General features: G+C 40.8%; 1 protein-coding gene across 1 annotated transcript in view; it reads left to right on the forward strand.

Annotated features, from left to right (window-relative positions):
- Positions 1 to 14,654, forward strand: part of SH3BP5 (SH3-domain binding protein 5 (BTK-associated)) — a 53,495-nt gene that overhangs the window by 485 nt on the left and 38,356 nt on the right. The window contains exons 2-3 of the mRNA XM_009879591.1: positions 1,746 to 1,808; positions 12,379 to 12,507. The gene's annotated coding sequence lies outside the window, so the exon portion shown is untranslated. The remainder of the gene's footprint in view (positions 1 to 1,745; positions 1,809 to 12,378; positions 12,508 to 14,654) is intronic.

Raw genomic sequence — 14,654 nt, forward strand, 5'->3', positions numbered from 1 at the left:
CTTGCTGGTGAAACAGGGCTGGTGCTCAGAAATTCATAAATGGAGGAGAGATGTAGACTTTTAGATTCTTTTTATTTGTTTAAAAAAGGACGTTTAGTGGAAGATGGTGTTTCCTCTCTATGAATGTTTTCTGAAATGCTTTTTATCCTTGCATGGTTTCTAGACAAAGCTTTTCTCCCTAAAAATCATGTCTCGACTAATTGCCTAGTGTAAACTTCAGCACGCTGTGGTCCCTAAAATGAAAGGTATTTTTAGGTCCCTGCAGATTTATGGCTTTTTGCCTCCAGCATTTCTGGGACTGTTTGTCATGAGCGAATATAAGCATGTGTGTACATTGCTGAGAGGATGGATCCTTGGCATAGGGCCCTCCTTGCTGTAATTGTCATTCTTTTCTCCATTGTGAGCATTTCTTTTCCAGGGCCGAGCAGAGCAATTGCAAAATTCACAAAACATGGTTACACATGGAGAGGCACTCAGCCAAAAGCTAGCCTGTTACTGCCCTGATTTTGGGAAGCTGAGCTCCCTTAGTGCCTATTGATCTAATTTTGGCCTTAGGTTCTGCAGCTGGCAACATGTTGCCACGTACCTGTTTTGCACATTGTTGGTGAAACAGTGTTTTTTGCTGAGTTTTCGATTTGGCTGAAAAAACAGGCTGCTCGCTCTGCCTTCGTGAGAGCCATAACGTTCTTAGCCTTACAGTAAAAGGCAATTAGGTAATTTCTGTTTCTAAGTGTCTGTTTCAGAAAACATGGATGTGCAGGTATGTATCTCCCACATCCTAGGAGCTGCAAATGAAACCTGACCTCCAAGCATAAGAGAACTAAACTGTTGCAATTAATTCCTTTCTGATTGTAACCAGAGTCATTCTTGTAATCTAGTGGGAAATCACTCAAGTGACAATCAATTTACAGTGTTCCATTTGTACAGCTAAACGTTTCAAGGCAGATTCTGTTACACCAGTTGAAAATTAAATAATGTTTGAGTTAGAGAACACTCCCGTGGAAATGGTAGGATCTCACATGGAGTAATATGTTGCTTAAATAAAGCAGGCTATTGGAGACTGCTCCTGAGGGTTGCTTTTTGTGGTAAGAAAGTCATTAAGAATGAGCTTTGTTTTTACAGTAACTTCATTCATGCCAACACCACCTCTAGTAAATATTTATTCAAGGGATTTACCACCTTCATTTTTGCTGTTAAGAGATGAAAATGTTGGCACGAAGGCAGACTAAGTAAACATAATCATATGTCCTATTGACTGGTTGCCTTTTAAAATGGTTTGCCAAAATCCAGAGTGAAATGCCTCTCATGCTGCAAGATGTGTTTCTTATCAATGCTGTGCTTTCATTCTATGTCTCCTGTGATAGTACTAACTTTATGCTAATCCTTTTGGAGTGCATGTGTGTGTATCTTGCTGGAAACTAGCAGATACTGACTATATTGATTAACAAGACAGAACTTACTGTACCTTATGTTTATTTTTAATAGTAAGGAATAAGCCAGAACAGGAAATGTACCACCTTAAACTAAAACTATAGAGCTTCTTTGATTATTTTTCTTGTAAGTAGCAAAGTAGAAGACCAGTGGCAAAGTTATTCTAAACGTCTCAAGGTTTTCTCTTTTCACTGAATTTATAAACCACAGCCCTTTTGAGCTTTCCGTGGGGATGCTGAATGAGCCTTCTGAGACACTTCCCCTCCCCCCGATTTCTTAATATGAGTTTGACCTTTTTTTTTCTTTCTTTCTAGGGGGAGCTGGAAAAACTAAATCAGTCTACAGATGATATCAATCGCAGAGAGACGGAGCTGGAGGTACAGAATTCATCCTTGCATTTTCCTTTTGTGCATGTTGGATTTTGTGAGCAACAGAGTAGTATTTTTGAGTAGGTTCCCTACTGAATTGTGCCATCCTGAATGGTAATTTGACAGTGAGAGTCTGGTGATGATTTTTTTTTTTTTTTTTTTTTTAAAGGTGTGAATTGGGTTAACAGTTGGAATAGAAAGGGAGAAAGCAGAGGGATGCTGAGCTGGAATAGAAAGGGAGAAAGCAGAGGGATGCTGAGCTGGAATAGAAAGGGAGAAAGCAGAGGGATGCTGAGCTGGAATAGAAAGGGAGAAAGCAGAGGGATGCTGAGCTGGAATAGAAAGGGAGAAAGCAGAGGGATGCTGAGCTGGAATAGAAAGGGAGAAAGCAGAGGGATGCTGAGCTGGAATAGAAAGGGAGAAAGCAGAGGGATGCTGAGCTGGAATAGAAAGGGAGAAAGCAGAGGGATGCTGAGCTGGAATAGAAAGGGAGAAAGCAGAGGGATGCTGAGCTGGAATAGAAAGGGAGACAGAGGGATGCTGACAGTGTGAAAACCCTATGTGGAGAACCCCACCACCCCCTGCCAAACTCTATTTTTAGGTTTTGAAACTAAACTTAGACAAGTTCTGTTTTTACAAGTCACTGGTTTGGGTTCCTGTTCTTGTGATTATGGACAGTGAAAGTTTATTTGCTTAAGAGCCCTTTGCCATACAATTACCTGCCAGGATCTCCTCCTCGGTGGCTTTTTTTTTTTTTTTAGCTTGTTAGTTTCACCTTTTTTGTCATTAATTTCTGAGTAAGGAAAGTTGAAGGAGTTGAAGGAAGACTTCCTAGTTGGAAAAAGGGGTTTTCTTGGACATTTAAAAATCTAATTGAAAGTTCTGAAGAAATTGTTTCTAAAGCCCCAAGTTTGAGCTTCACCTACTTGGTAGTTATTCTGAAGTCTCAGCATTATTGATCAAATAAACCAAAACAAACTGTCCTACTTTCATGTCTAAATTGTCTTTTAACTGCAAAACAAAGAAGATAAAGCAAGTGGAAGTGTAAGATGAATATACTGCTAAAGGGAAACTGGCATAACATGCTACTTTACATCCTAAATAATTTTGATAACATTGCAGTATTTTGAATACTGTATCAAAACATGCTGAGATTGCAATGATGAACATCTATAGATTTCTGTTCTGCATCTTCAAAATGTCAAAGTCTCTGTTTGATCTCCCCTCGCTTTTATGTGTGTTTTCATGAGGTGGGTACCTGGAGCATGGCATGGTTTCTGGTAGTATTTTAAAATATTGGAGTGTCCACTGTATGCACCAAACAGAACATAGGGTTATAAACTTCTTTGGAAATAAAGCAGCATTGTCATGTGGCTATTTTCTTCTCCCTACTTGTTTGCATTTTCTGTTCTTTGTGGCATGTGGATCATGAATTTATTGGCCAATAAACTTAGTGGAATGGGAGACTATTTGTTATGCAAAATTAAACTATATTTCAGCTGTGAAAACTGTTCGGTGTCACTAGCTTGATTTAAATTTTATGAGTGAACTTTAAAAATCAGCATGCTAGTCTGCAACAGTACCAATTAAATGGACGTCAGGACTCTTTATATACATATATTAAAAAAAAAAATAAAATCATTATATGTATCTTTTCAGTCTCCTTATTTCATGCTGAGGTACTGAAATTGAAAGATGGTGCTATGGATAGTTGCCTGGATTTCATTAAGCTTGTCATAACCTTGCGCTGAGGACATATTATGAAGCAGATAGAATAGTAATAATAATGCAAATGCATACTCATGAAATAAGTCCCAATGACTTAAGATGGGATTTTACTGCTTGATTAAAATTATTCATGTGTTCAAGTGTTTGTAGAGCCTGGAGATTTGTAGCTACTCTGTGTGACACATGCTGAGCTCTAAAGGCCGAAAGGCTCCTGGATATATCATTGTAAATAAAAGAGCAGTTTCCACATTAACTTGCTCTTAACGTTGTTGCTTGCCTTACTTAGTCTAAGAAATACTAGGTGTCAGATAGTGCAGAGAATGACTATATGATGCTTTCTATCTCTGTTGTTAAATGTTTACTGCAGATGTGTCTGTAGTACTTACTGTAAGCAGTGTTTGATGGAATTAAGTTGAAATATCATCAACAGTATGCTTTCATGAATGTTTCCTCTTTGCTTTTCATCCAAAAATCTTACTGGATTGAAGCCAGTTTGTGGTATCATGCAACTGCATAATTTTTAATCCAGAAAGATTTTCATTACTTTTGATCTGCTTAAATTTTGAGGACAAATGCAGTTGGATGATGTAAGCAAGGCTTAATTTATATACACGTTGATAAATGCATTTTAAATGGACTTAAGACCTTTCTAGAGGAAAGGTATTAAAAAAACAACAACAAACCCCCAACACTTGCGGTTAGAAGAAAAGCCCTGCATTCATACTCTGGACAAGAAAAGAAAGCTTTGCCAAGCAGCCTTATAGGATAAATCCAGAGTTGGGAAGGAGGAGTTTAGAACTGGAATAATTCTGCTTCAAAGACTTCCAAAATCATTGAATGCTGCTGAAAACATGGGCTTCTGGGAGAGGCATGCTGAATTTGCCTTTGAAGATTTGCTCTTTTGGCTTGTATTAGCTGCTTTGGGTCCCTCTTGGTACCCCTTCCTGGTTTGTGGTGTTGCTGCTATTGCAAGATACTTCATTAGAAGAAAGATGTTTTGGGGTTTTTTCAAACCAGGAAATGGAGTTATATTTATCCTATTCTTCTTTTATTATTTTCCTCATCTTTTCAATATCTGCTCATAGTTGATTTTAATGGAAACACAGGCAGTATCATTAGGCTATTTACAGCACAAGATGCTGGTTGCCAGCTTCCTGTAGCATTACTTTGTGGTCTATACATTCCTACTGTTGAATTTTTTCCCAGATTAATCTGGAAAAGCAATGGGAGCATTTGAGCAGAAGGTATATTTTTTGAAGGAAGCTCAGAAAAAGACAGCCATGTTTTTTTGTGACTTGATGTACTCTCTGATAAACAGGAAGAGTAACCTTGTGGCATCTAAGTACTGCAAGTCTGTTCTGGACTTCCTGTAGCTTTGCTCTAAATGGGACTGCTGGTTGTCTCCAGTTCCCATTAACTGGAAAAAAAAAAAAAAAGGTTGTAGGTGTTAAATCCTTCTAAACCCCATGCTTTTGTTCTCGCTGTGCCTCAGGTCTACATCTGCAAAATGGAAGGAAGAGTGCTACTTTACCCCATGGAAATGTTATGGGGCTGAAATCAGTGCAGGCTTCTAGGATTTTGAGACTACGCTCTCTTGGTGTAGTTACAGACAAGTCCGTGTTTGAATGATGTAGAAAACATTGGTGTTTGCTGTTCACAGAGGTTATAAAATGGGGAATTCGGTTTTAAGTTGATAAGCCTGCCTTTTTTTTTTTTTTTTAAATAAGTTCTGCACCCCAGCCACCTGTGAGAGGGGCGGATTTACACGCATGGCATGACTTGAACAGATATGCTGAAGATACTACAAAGATACAGATACTACATCTATTCTTTTACTTGGTATAATTACTCATTTTTTGCTCTTTTGACCTATCCTATTAAACCCTGGAGAAATACCCTGACCTGATGATGCTCACAGCCTGTTCAGGAGTTGCGGAGCTGCTAAAGGGCACGGTAGTTAAATGTTGTGTTAATATATTGCCTGTTAATGAATCTTTGATTAGGCTTGATTTAAAATCCATAATGCTGCTCATACTAAGTGCAGCACTGAGCATTAGTGACACAGTGAAAGGATGATAAGGGTCCTCCGAGGGATTTAACACTTGGCTTCGCTAACATCCCTGTTTACATTTGAAGTGTCTGTGGAGAGGTGGGGGAAATATCTTGCAGTGGAGATACAAGTATGTTTTGGCCAAATGCAAGTTAGAGCGACGCCTTGCTATTTGAGCTTTTTTCCTGTTTATTGGAAATGTACCTCCATCTGAACTCACATCAGGAGTTGCAAATGTACTTAACAAATGTGCTTGACTCGCCTGTCCAGCTAACTCATACACGTCTTTGGCTCCTGAAAGTACAATTCAGACGTAACAAATTCACCCAGGGACCCCCTGGCAGCATTGCAGGGAGGGGAAATGCAGCACATACCATTAAAATTACCTCTGGAATACCAGCTATCCCAAACATGGTTTTTGTTAGTGAGAGTTTTTGTGTTGCTGGAGCTACGAGCTTGCCAGAGTTTGTTAAGGGGAGGTGACTGCACACAATAACTACACCTGAACAGTGCTGCTTTCAGCCATGCTTGTATAAGTGGGGCCTGGTTAGGATCCTTCTTGTACGCTTGCCTAGATCCTCTGGTCCTGATCTGTGAGTCTTTTTGTGTTACTTTTAGTCCTGGATTTATCCTAAAGGTCACCCTGGGTTGGTGTTGGATAGAGTCAAAGGAAAGGGGCACATCAGTTATGGTATCTTTCACTTGCGAGCCTTGTCAACATTTGAACCCCTCTCAGAAGGAGAAGGGCTATCTTGTTTAGAGTTGCTCTTCTTACTTCCTCACTAAAATACTTGGTTTGTGGGTAAAGCTCAAGCTTTTGAGCCTGTCACACACAAAAAAAATTAGGTAGACTTTAAAAAAAAATATCCTCAATCTTTCAAGTTAAGTAGACTTTTTAAAAAAAATCCTCAATCTTCCAAGTTTTAGAAAAATGGCCTGTCAGTGGCAGGAACTTAATTCTGAGCACGCCTGCTCGGACTGGGGAAATGTCTATCTGTGGAAACATCCGCCACCTTATCAGCATCCCTGTGCAGCATTTTCCAGTGTTCATAAGAGTACACAGAGAAGGGAGAAGCAGCTCACTGGCTGGTGTCCCTGCTGGCTTTTAGGTTGCGATATACATGCATGATGGATTTGTCCAGCACTAGCAGGCCAAATCTTTCTGTGTCTCTTTATAATCTACTTGTTTCCATAGGAAATGGCTGCTGCGTGTGGATTGCTTGTTTTTTGGGTTTTTTTTTTTTGCCTTCTGCTTTCATCCATGGATGAGTAAGGAAAGGCTCCTTCCTCCGCTATGGCTCTGGAAAGATTTTGTCGCCCGAGTGAGTCAAAGGGCTTTACTTGATTAATGTTCTTGAAGCAGAGATGGGTTTCTAGCCTAAGGGAGGGAGGAAGGGTTGGGCAGAGAAATCTTGTTTTGGAAGGAGAGCGTAGTGCCTTCCCCTGTGTGCTTTCCTCTCCCTTCTTCTAAGAGGACTAAAAATACCAGTGTGTTTGTAGTCTCCGTCTGTAACTGTCTGCAAGCAGGAGGTTAGAGCAACTTCCAAATACCAATTTTTATTGTTCTTAGATGGCAAATTAGTAGCTGTGTGGGGGAAAAAAAGAGTTTTCCTCATGCTTAAAAATTGAGATGTTACTTAACCCCTTCCTTACACTTTGTTTTTAAGGTTTGGTAGTCAGTCTGGTTTACTTGAACTGCTCAGGCACCAAATAGATGTTAAACATATCATTAACCTGTTTGATGCTCTGAGGTAGATTTCCAAGCACGTGCATGTGCTCAGAAATCTGGTGTGTATGTAATTGGGAAGCCTACCTGCTTTCACACTTGGACATTGTTGATAGTAATGTTATTTTAACTTGAAAATGAGCCTTTGGAGCTGGTAGGTCTCTGTAGCAGAGGAAGGCAGGTATGGATACTGCCTGCCTCTTGGAAATAGATGAAGCCTGCCTCTCAGTCAGCAATTTCATTTCCCATGCACCTCCCAGGCTGGTTTAATGGATTGTCGGAGGTTCTGCACACCAAGGTCATAGGACAACCTTTGTAAATGAAATGTAGATGTACTTGGTACTAAGATGCTTCATACCCGGTTGATTTTAAACAGAAAATTGTTTGAAAATACATGCTTCATTTGATGGGCAGAAATAGTTATTTGCTTGTCATCTGGCATCTAGCATCAGCTCATCACCATCACTCATGTGAAATGAAAACAAGCATGCTTTATTCTCCAACAGGTGCAGTGTAAGTGTAAAATTGTATTTTAGTTTCTTTTGACATTTGAGGGTGGATCTCCAAAATGCTGCTGTACGGATGGCGTGTCGTTAAGTGTGGTCCCTCTCTTGGTGCAGTAGCAGATAGCTACCCAACAGCAAGTTACTGGAAACAAAGTCTGTTTTTAATAATGAACTATTGCAGCAAAAGCATATATGGGGTAGAAGTCTGGCATGCTCCCTAAGACTGTGCATGTAATATCTATCATTTCAGAGAAAAGTGCTAAAGGTTTCCAGGAAGAAAGTTGATAAGAGTGGAGCTCTTACTGGTGTAGGACAAGATGTTGCAAAGTAAACTGCAGCTGTTCACGGGGTGCACTAAATGCCATACCCGCTGGAGCATGTGTGTGACGAACACCTAGGTAGCGAGAGTCTAGTTATTAAGACTATAACTTCAGTGAGGAGTTTCAGCAGTTAATTTTTTTTTTTTTTTTTGCACCTTGCGACATGCGTCGAGGGTAAAGTGCCTTAATTGGCTTTTGTCCAGCTTTAAAAAGGTTTATCATCATTTCCTTTGAGCAAATAGGAGGGAGAAAACATTGGAAATGTTAGCCAGTCAGCTTTCAATATTGCCTTTCTCTTTGCAAAATCAGTAACAAGGTGTTCTTAAAAATCATCACAGAAGATTACATGTGAGTAGAGCAGAAAACGTGCTTTTGAAATGTTGTTTGGGTGTTTGAGATGTCTTTTGTCACTTGCATTGCTTCTGTTACTGTTTATCTAGTCTCTGTATGTATTCAGTGAAGAATATGATGAGAAAAACAAACCCATGTGTTTTTTTTCCAAAAAATACCCAGAAATGTTAAGTGTGACTCACAGGGTTTGTACCTAAGGCTGCATACTTGTTTTTATCAATAACTAGCATTTCTCCTGGGAAAGCATCGTCTTTAAAGCAACTGAAATACAGAAACTAGGAATTGAGGACTGTGCTAGAGAAGTTGCATACGCTGCGCTGTCTCAGTTTTGCTCGTGGCAGCAAGTTGCAGGAATTGCCGTCTTTTCCTTTCTCTGTTATCTGTGTGTGCTAGGTAAAGGTCTGAATGAAGCAAGAGTTTGGCAGTTAAGTATTAACACTTGCAGGGAGGCACATCACACCAGAGGATTTGATAAGTAAGTTGAAGGTGGTGAAGTTGTCTTCCTAACACAGATGTAAGGCTTCCCTTGTGCTGGGGACCGTGGATGAACTGCACTGCTGTGCTGTTCCTGAGCCTCTAAGTTTTTGACGTGAGGGTTCTTAAAGAAAACGCCATTAAGAGGATTTATAGCTTTGAACCACTTCGCATGGGTCGAAGCATCTCACTGACAGTAACGTAGGAAGCTGGACACAGAGTAGGGAATTAAATTGATTCCCAGGTTATTGCTTTGACCACAGGCCCATCCTTCTTGTGAACCGCAAATGAGCTTTTCATGTCACGCAAGCAGCAAGTGCACCAAGCCCAGTGCCCCTGCTGCAATTGCCTTGGTGCTTCTGACCTCCCCAGTTTCACATGAAGGGTAAAAATAGCTGCTGCACCTGTATTTCTTATTTAAAGTTCTGCAGAGGTGCCTGCCAGGGGAATTCTGCACTGTCCCAAGGGTGATGACTATTACAGGTGCTCTGCCAGCACGAAGCGGGGCTGACACACAGCCGATGCACTGAGTGCGGCTGTGTGTTTGAAGGAGGGAGCTGTGCCCCTGATCACGGGAGATGTTGCCATAGCTCCCAGATAGGAGACATGGTCACTGAGCCCATGAGAGCTGGATTGGTTTGGAACAAGGAGGCTGGATGGTGTGAATGCGCTGGGTTGCCGCAGGAGCACGCACAGTGTAGATACACGATGTGGGGTCGTTTGCTTTTGTAGTGTAGTTGGGGCTAGTGGAGAGTAAAAGTAGTGCGTGTAGTGGAGGAGAGGGCATGGGTTTGGCATTACGCCTTCTCGGAGACCTCAGCATCTTGTTGCTTTTGGGATGGCTGCAAACCTTTGGTGGGGGGACTGATCCCAGCAGAGTATGAGCATCTGCTTGTTCTTTCATGCAGAAGGTGGTGGAACCTGCAGGCTTGTGTACCCGGCAGTCAGGAGTCTGAGAATAAATGTCGTTTAAAATAAGTCATGTGATGGATGACATGAGTATAAAGTTCTAGGATGTTTTGGTTTTCGTTATTATTCTTCACTGGAAAAAATGAGGATGGTCGGACCCAAATAAAGCCTCAAAATAGAAAAGAGTCACTTTTTGGGGAAAATGATAAACTGGAAGTTCACACCTGTATATTCTTCAGCTGAAGCTTCCTATTCTGTGTAACTAGCTACTGTGTGAATTGGGGTTGTACTTCATGGATAAACATGTGCTTAACCATTTGTAAGCTCTGTGTCTCAGGTGCCAGTTACAGGATTAGTTACAGTTTAGTAATTTGTATGTGCTTCACCTGAGTTGGTGGGAGATTAATGGGTACAGAAGTTGCTCTTAGTTTGACTGCTCTGTCCTTGGTGGTTTTTGGTTTGTTCTTTCTTTTTTGAAACTCCAGGTGGAGACTAGTCCTCTTTTTTTCCTGTTGGATAAGAGTGTATGTAATCATTACATGAATAAATTTGGGGTAGGTCTCTAAGCACAGATTTGGTAGTGATGGTTTCTTTGTTCCAAGTGCTTATTTTACAAACATGGGAACTGATTTTTTTTGATGAATCACTGCACAGGGCTTTTTTTACTTAATGCATATACATTTATGTTTTTCTTTAACTGTTTCCTGTCCACAACTAGTATACTAACATGCAGCTTTCACAGAGAAAGTGAGAAACAAACCTTCAGGCTCACTTGATCAGAAATGAGTTTTTAATTTTGTTCCTGCACTTGTAGGATTTTTTTTTTTTTGGTAAAATATACTTCAGTACTTAATGTTTTTCTTGCAGTACAGTCATCATGCTTGCAGTCTTACTTCAGTTACTTGTGAAACTCATTTTGAGCAGTGAACCATATATTGTCCAGTACTTTAATTGGAACTATTCAAACTCTTCTCGCTGAGAAAAAGCATTGACTGGATACATGTTGTTTGAGTGATACATTTCAGGCTTTTACTAAGAAATGAGATTATTGACCGGATTGGAGTAATAAAATAATAAGTTAATGTGCATTTAATTCTCCATTTTTGACCTCGTTACCCATTTGAATACTTCCTTAGAATAAATTGGAGTACCTTAAGAATCTAAAGCTATTTGCATTGGACTGAAATATTACCGATGCTGGTTAAGGTTTTAGGTAACACCAAAAAAGAAGTAAAGAAGCTTTTACTGAAGTATATTGCTTTTTCTGTAAAAAATATTATATTATTGCAGTTTTTTTCCACTTCTGAGAGCATAGTGGTAGGTTCCAATCTATTTTAATTCTTCCAATGAATAAATAGTTGTGCATTCTAGAAATCCTCAGCAATAATGACAAAAACCTCCTGAACTAGAGCACTTCAAGCCAGCTGCTTCCTGATAATCAACATGTCACTCCAGCAGTCTGTGTAAATCCTGCTGTCTAATTAGAATTACAAGGCTTGTCAAGAGCTCACATGGCCTTTCCTCTTAGTCTCCTTAAATCCTGGGCCAGATCCCAGTCTGAATTTGCATCTCTCGGCAAGAATTCCATTTATTTAGAGTCTGTTGGATGCTGAGATCGAAATTGGAATCAGTTTGCTTAAAGGTGTGGTAATTTCAGTGCAGCAGAAAAATATTTTAATTGCTTCAGCTAATCATGTAAAGAGGGCAACTCACCCAGTTTGGAAGTAGCTGGAATTTACTTTTCTTAAATGCAGTAAATAATAACAATCAAATGGAAAGTAGGTGTCCTTACCCATTGATACAAACCATAGCTGAAAAGGTGGGCTTTTATGGCAGGCAGTCTTGCCATGAGGACCTTGGAAGTTTTTTTGCTGCTATTGAAGCAAGAAGAATGTGTTTATAAAAAGAAAGAGGAGCTGACTTGAAAATATACCATGTGGGAAGTGTCCAGTTCTTCCTGCAGAAAACAGATCCTGTCCATCCTTGTCTGCATTGTGAAATGTTGTCTCTGGGGGAACCAGTACTAGGGATGGGACACGCTATGGCTTAGGAAATGTTGATTCCAGCTGATTTGCCAGCCTGCTGTGGGGATTTGGCCTGCCTCCTAGCCCCATTCTAGCTTTCTCTAGATGAGTGTCTTTGCCATTGAACTCCCTCTCAGAACTTGTTACACTGCTGTTTGCCTCCTCACTGAGCAAGGCATTTACAAGGTGTTCCTCTCTGAGAAACCCTGCCAGAGGTGACAGCTAGCACTTTTGTAGCAGACTTAAAAGTTGTCTCTGAAAGCCACAGATTTGGTGTCCAGGATGCTAGCTTTCAGATGCGGTTCTGGGTTCCCGTTATTACCTCTGCTGAAGAATTCTGGCTTAGTCCAAATCACAGTAACTGTTTTGAATGTATCAGCTCGTGTGGGAATCTAAAAGAGCATCCTGAAGGTAGGAACAAACAGGCAGAAATAAATTTTAAAGCTCTAATCTGTCTTTGTCCTGTCTTTCCTTTCTGCGACATTTTGAAGGATGCACGCCAAAAGTTCCGCTCTGTGCTGGTCGAAGCAACAGTAAAACTGGATGAACTGGTAAAGAAGATTGGAAAAGCTGTAGAAGACTCTAAACCTTACTGGGAAGCGCGGAGGGTGGCCAGACAGGTGAGAACTTTCTGCCTTACAAGCTTGTGCTGGTAGCTGGAGAGCACATACTAATTATATTGCTTTCCTGCTATTAATAAACTTCTTAAGCATATGCACTTGGCTGACACTGGTCTTGAGTTGCATGTCAGCCATATGAATTGATGGCAAAAATGTGTTTCTTCACAGCCACAGCTGCACACGTTCTTCAGTCCAGGAACAGCTACAGCAGGCACAAACTATCAATAGCACAAGGCTAATTCTGTTCTCCTCTCATTATCAATGGTCTTTCAGAGCCCTGCTCTTTCCTATCAGCAGTTGTAATTATTTGAAAATACAGTGTAGAATTCGTGTATCCACTTTTTCTTCTTAAAGCAAAATGCTCAGCAGCTAAATAGCTGCAAGTGGAAGCTGCTGGGAAGGAGGCCGGAGTGGGGCAGACTTGGGGAAACCTGCAGGGTTTGGTGCTGGTTAGGTGGTGCTGGTTAGGTTGTATCAGATGAGAAATGTATTAAATGTGGCTCTAAAGTGTGTTGGTTTGGGGAGAAGCAGCTCTGCTTTCTGCAATGTCATCAGGACCTTACTTCCTTTGCCCCAACTACTACTTGATTATTGATAGGGGGGCTGTGGGGCTGAGGCAGGGAAGGGTGAGGCGTGAAAGTATGGGTGCAATCTACTGGCTGTGGGGAAAACAAGAAAGCTTGTGAGATGTCAGGCGGCTTTTCACTTTAGGGGAAAAATTAGTTGAGAATTGAGTGTGTGTGGTGGCTTAGGCAGTGCTTCTGCTTGGTGTCTGTAACGGGGTTTGCTGGTGTCTGAGGCTTTTTTTTTCCCCCAAGGGGGAGGCTGTTCCTGGGTGGTACTTCTATTTTCTCTCAAGGCAGGGAGAGGCAGAAGTAGAGGCAGAGTTGCCTAGAGCTGCTGCTTCTGTGCTCAGCCCAATGATATGCAGGGTAGCATCTGTGGCTGGGTAGCCAGGATGGGATTGTGTTCAAGGGGAGAGTGAGAGATGGGGTAGCATGTGTGAAATACACGAAAATTACAGAAGGATTTTGCTTGTAAAAATAGGTAGGGGATGAGGCTGAGGGATGAGAAAAGTTGTGTAGGTGGAAAGTAAACTCGTGGGGTAAGAGAAGGGAAGAGACTACGTCCTCAGAACAAGGCACAGGAAAGGGAGGCATGAACACAAGCTTCATTGCTTTGAAAGCCAATGAAGTAGGAATTGGGCTGATGAGATGCGGCATGCAAGATAGTATGTGACCATGTTGATCCTTTAAATTGCACGGCATTGTTTTGGAGCTGTTGTCTCAGGCAGTGGGGATGGTGTGTGGGGGTTATTAGGCTTAATCCTTCAGACTAGAAGTAGCATGGCAAATAGAGTTGGAAGATATTCTGCTTCAAAGCACAGTAAGCATGGTATCTACTACTCATCTATAACTGCTCTGAAAGCAATCCCTGCTCATGGGGCCTATGGTGTATGCTAGAAATAAATCAGCAGTGAGCTAGAGAAAGAGAGGAAGTTAGCAAAAAAATAAGATGAAGGAGTTGTTTGTATTGTGTTAATTAGTATGTGCAATTTAAAAATCCCCCAAACCCCACCTTGAGTATGAACTTGCATATCTATTACTATAAATAGCTACATAAGGCACAGAATGTGCATATGTTAAAGAGTTATACTTGGAAAAGTCAATGGTAGAAATGAACACTCTGCAGTACAAAAAAAATATCAGATGACTTTGGAGTTTGTAACATCAGGCACTGAGAGCAGTGAACTTTGTCCTCTGTCCTGAAGCTGGGGGCAGCTGACGTCCTGAAAATGGAATTTTCTTATTCCTGCGTCTTTGCTGCCCCTGAAATCCATTCAGTCATACTGGTTCAAAGGTGCTTTGCAAGAGCACTAAAAAAATCACAAACCACGTAAGGTCCTTAGATTTGTGGATTCACTATTCCAGTATTGGGCTTGTTAGAGAGAACTGTATTTTCTTCCTAATCAATTCTGTCATTAGCTAGGTTTAAATGCTATTTATCCCAGATCTGCTAATTTGCTACATGGTCAATTTTCTTCTAATTCCCTGACAGCATTTTTTTAAATTGGGGATTCCCCTTTAACTGTTCATTTAATTTTTTCCATTTAGTGTAATGGAGCCAGTCATGGAAGAGAGCTCCCT

This window comes from Charadrius vociferus, unplaced genomic scaffold, assembly GCF_000708025.1.
Source record: "Charadrius vociferus isolate BGI_N301 unplaced genomic scaffold, ASM70802v2 scaffold722, whole genome shotgun sequence".
NCBI lineage: Eukaryota > Metazoa > Chordata > Aves > Charadriiformes > Charadriidae > Charadrius > Charadrius vociferus.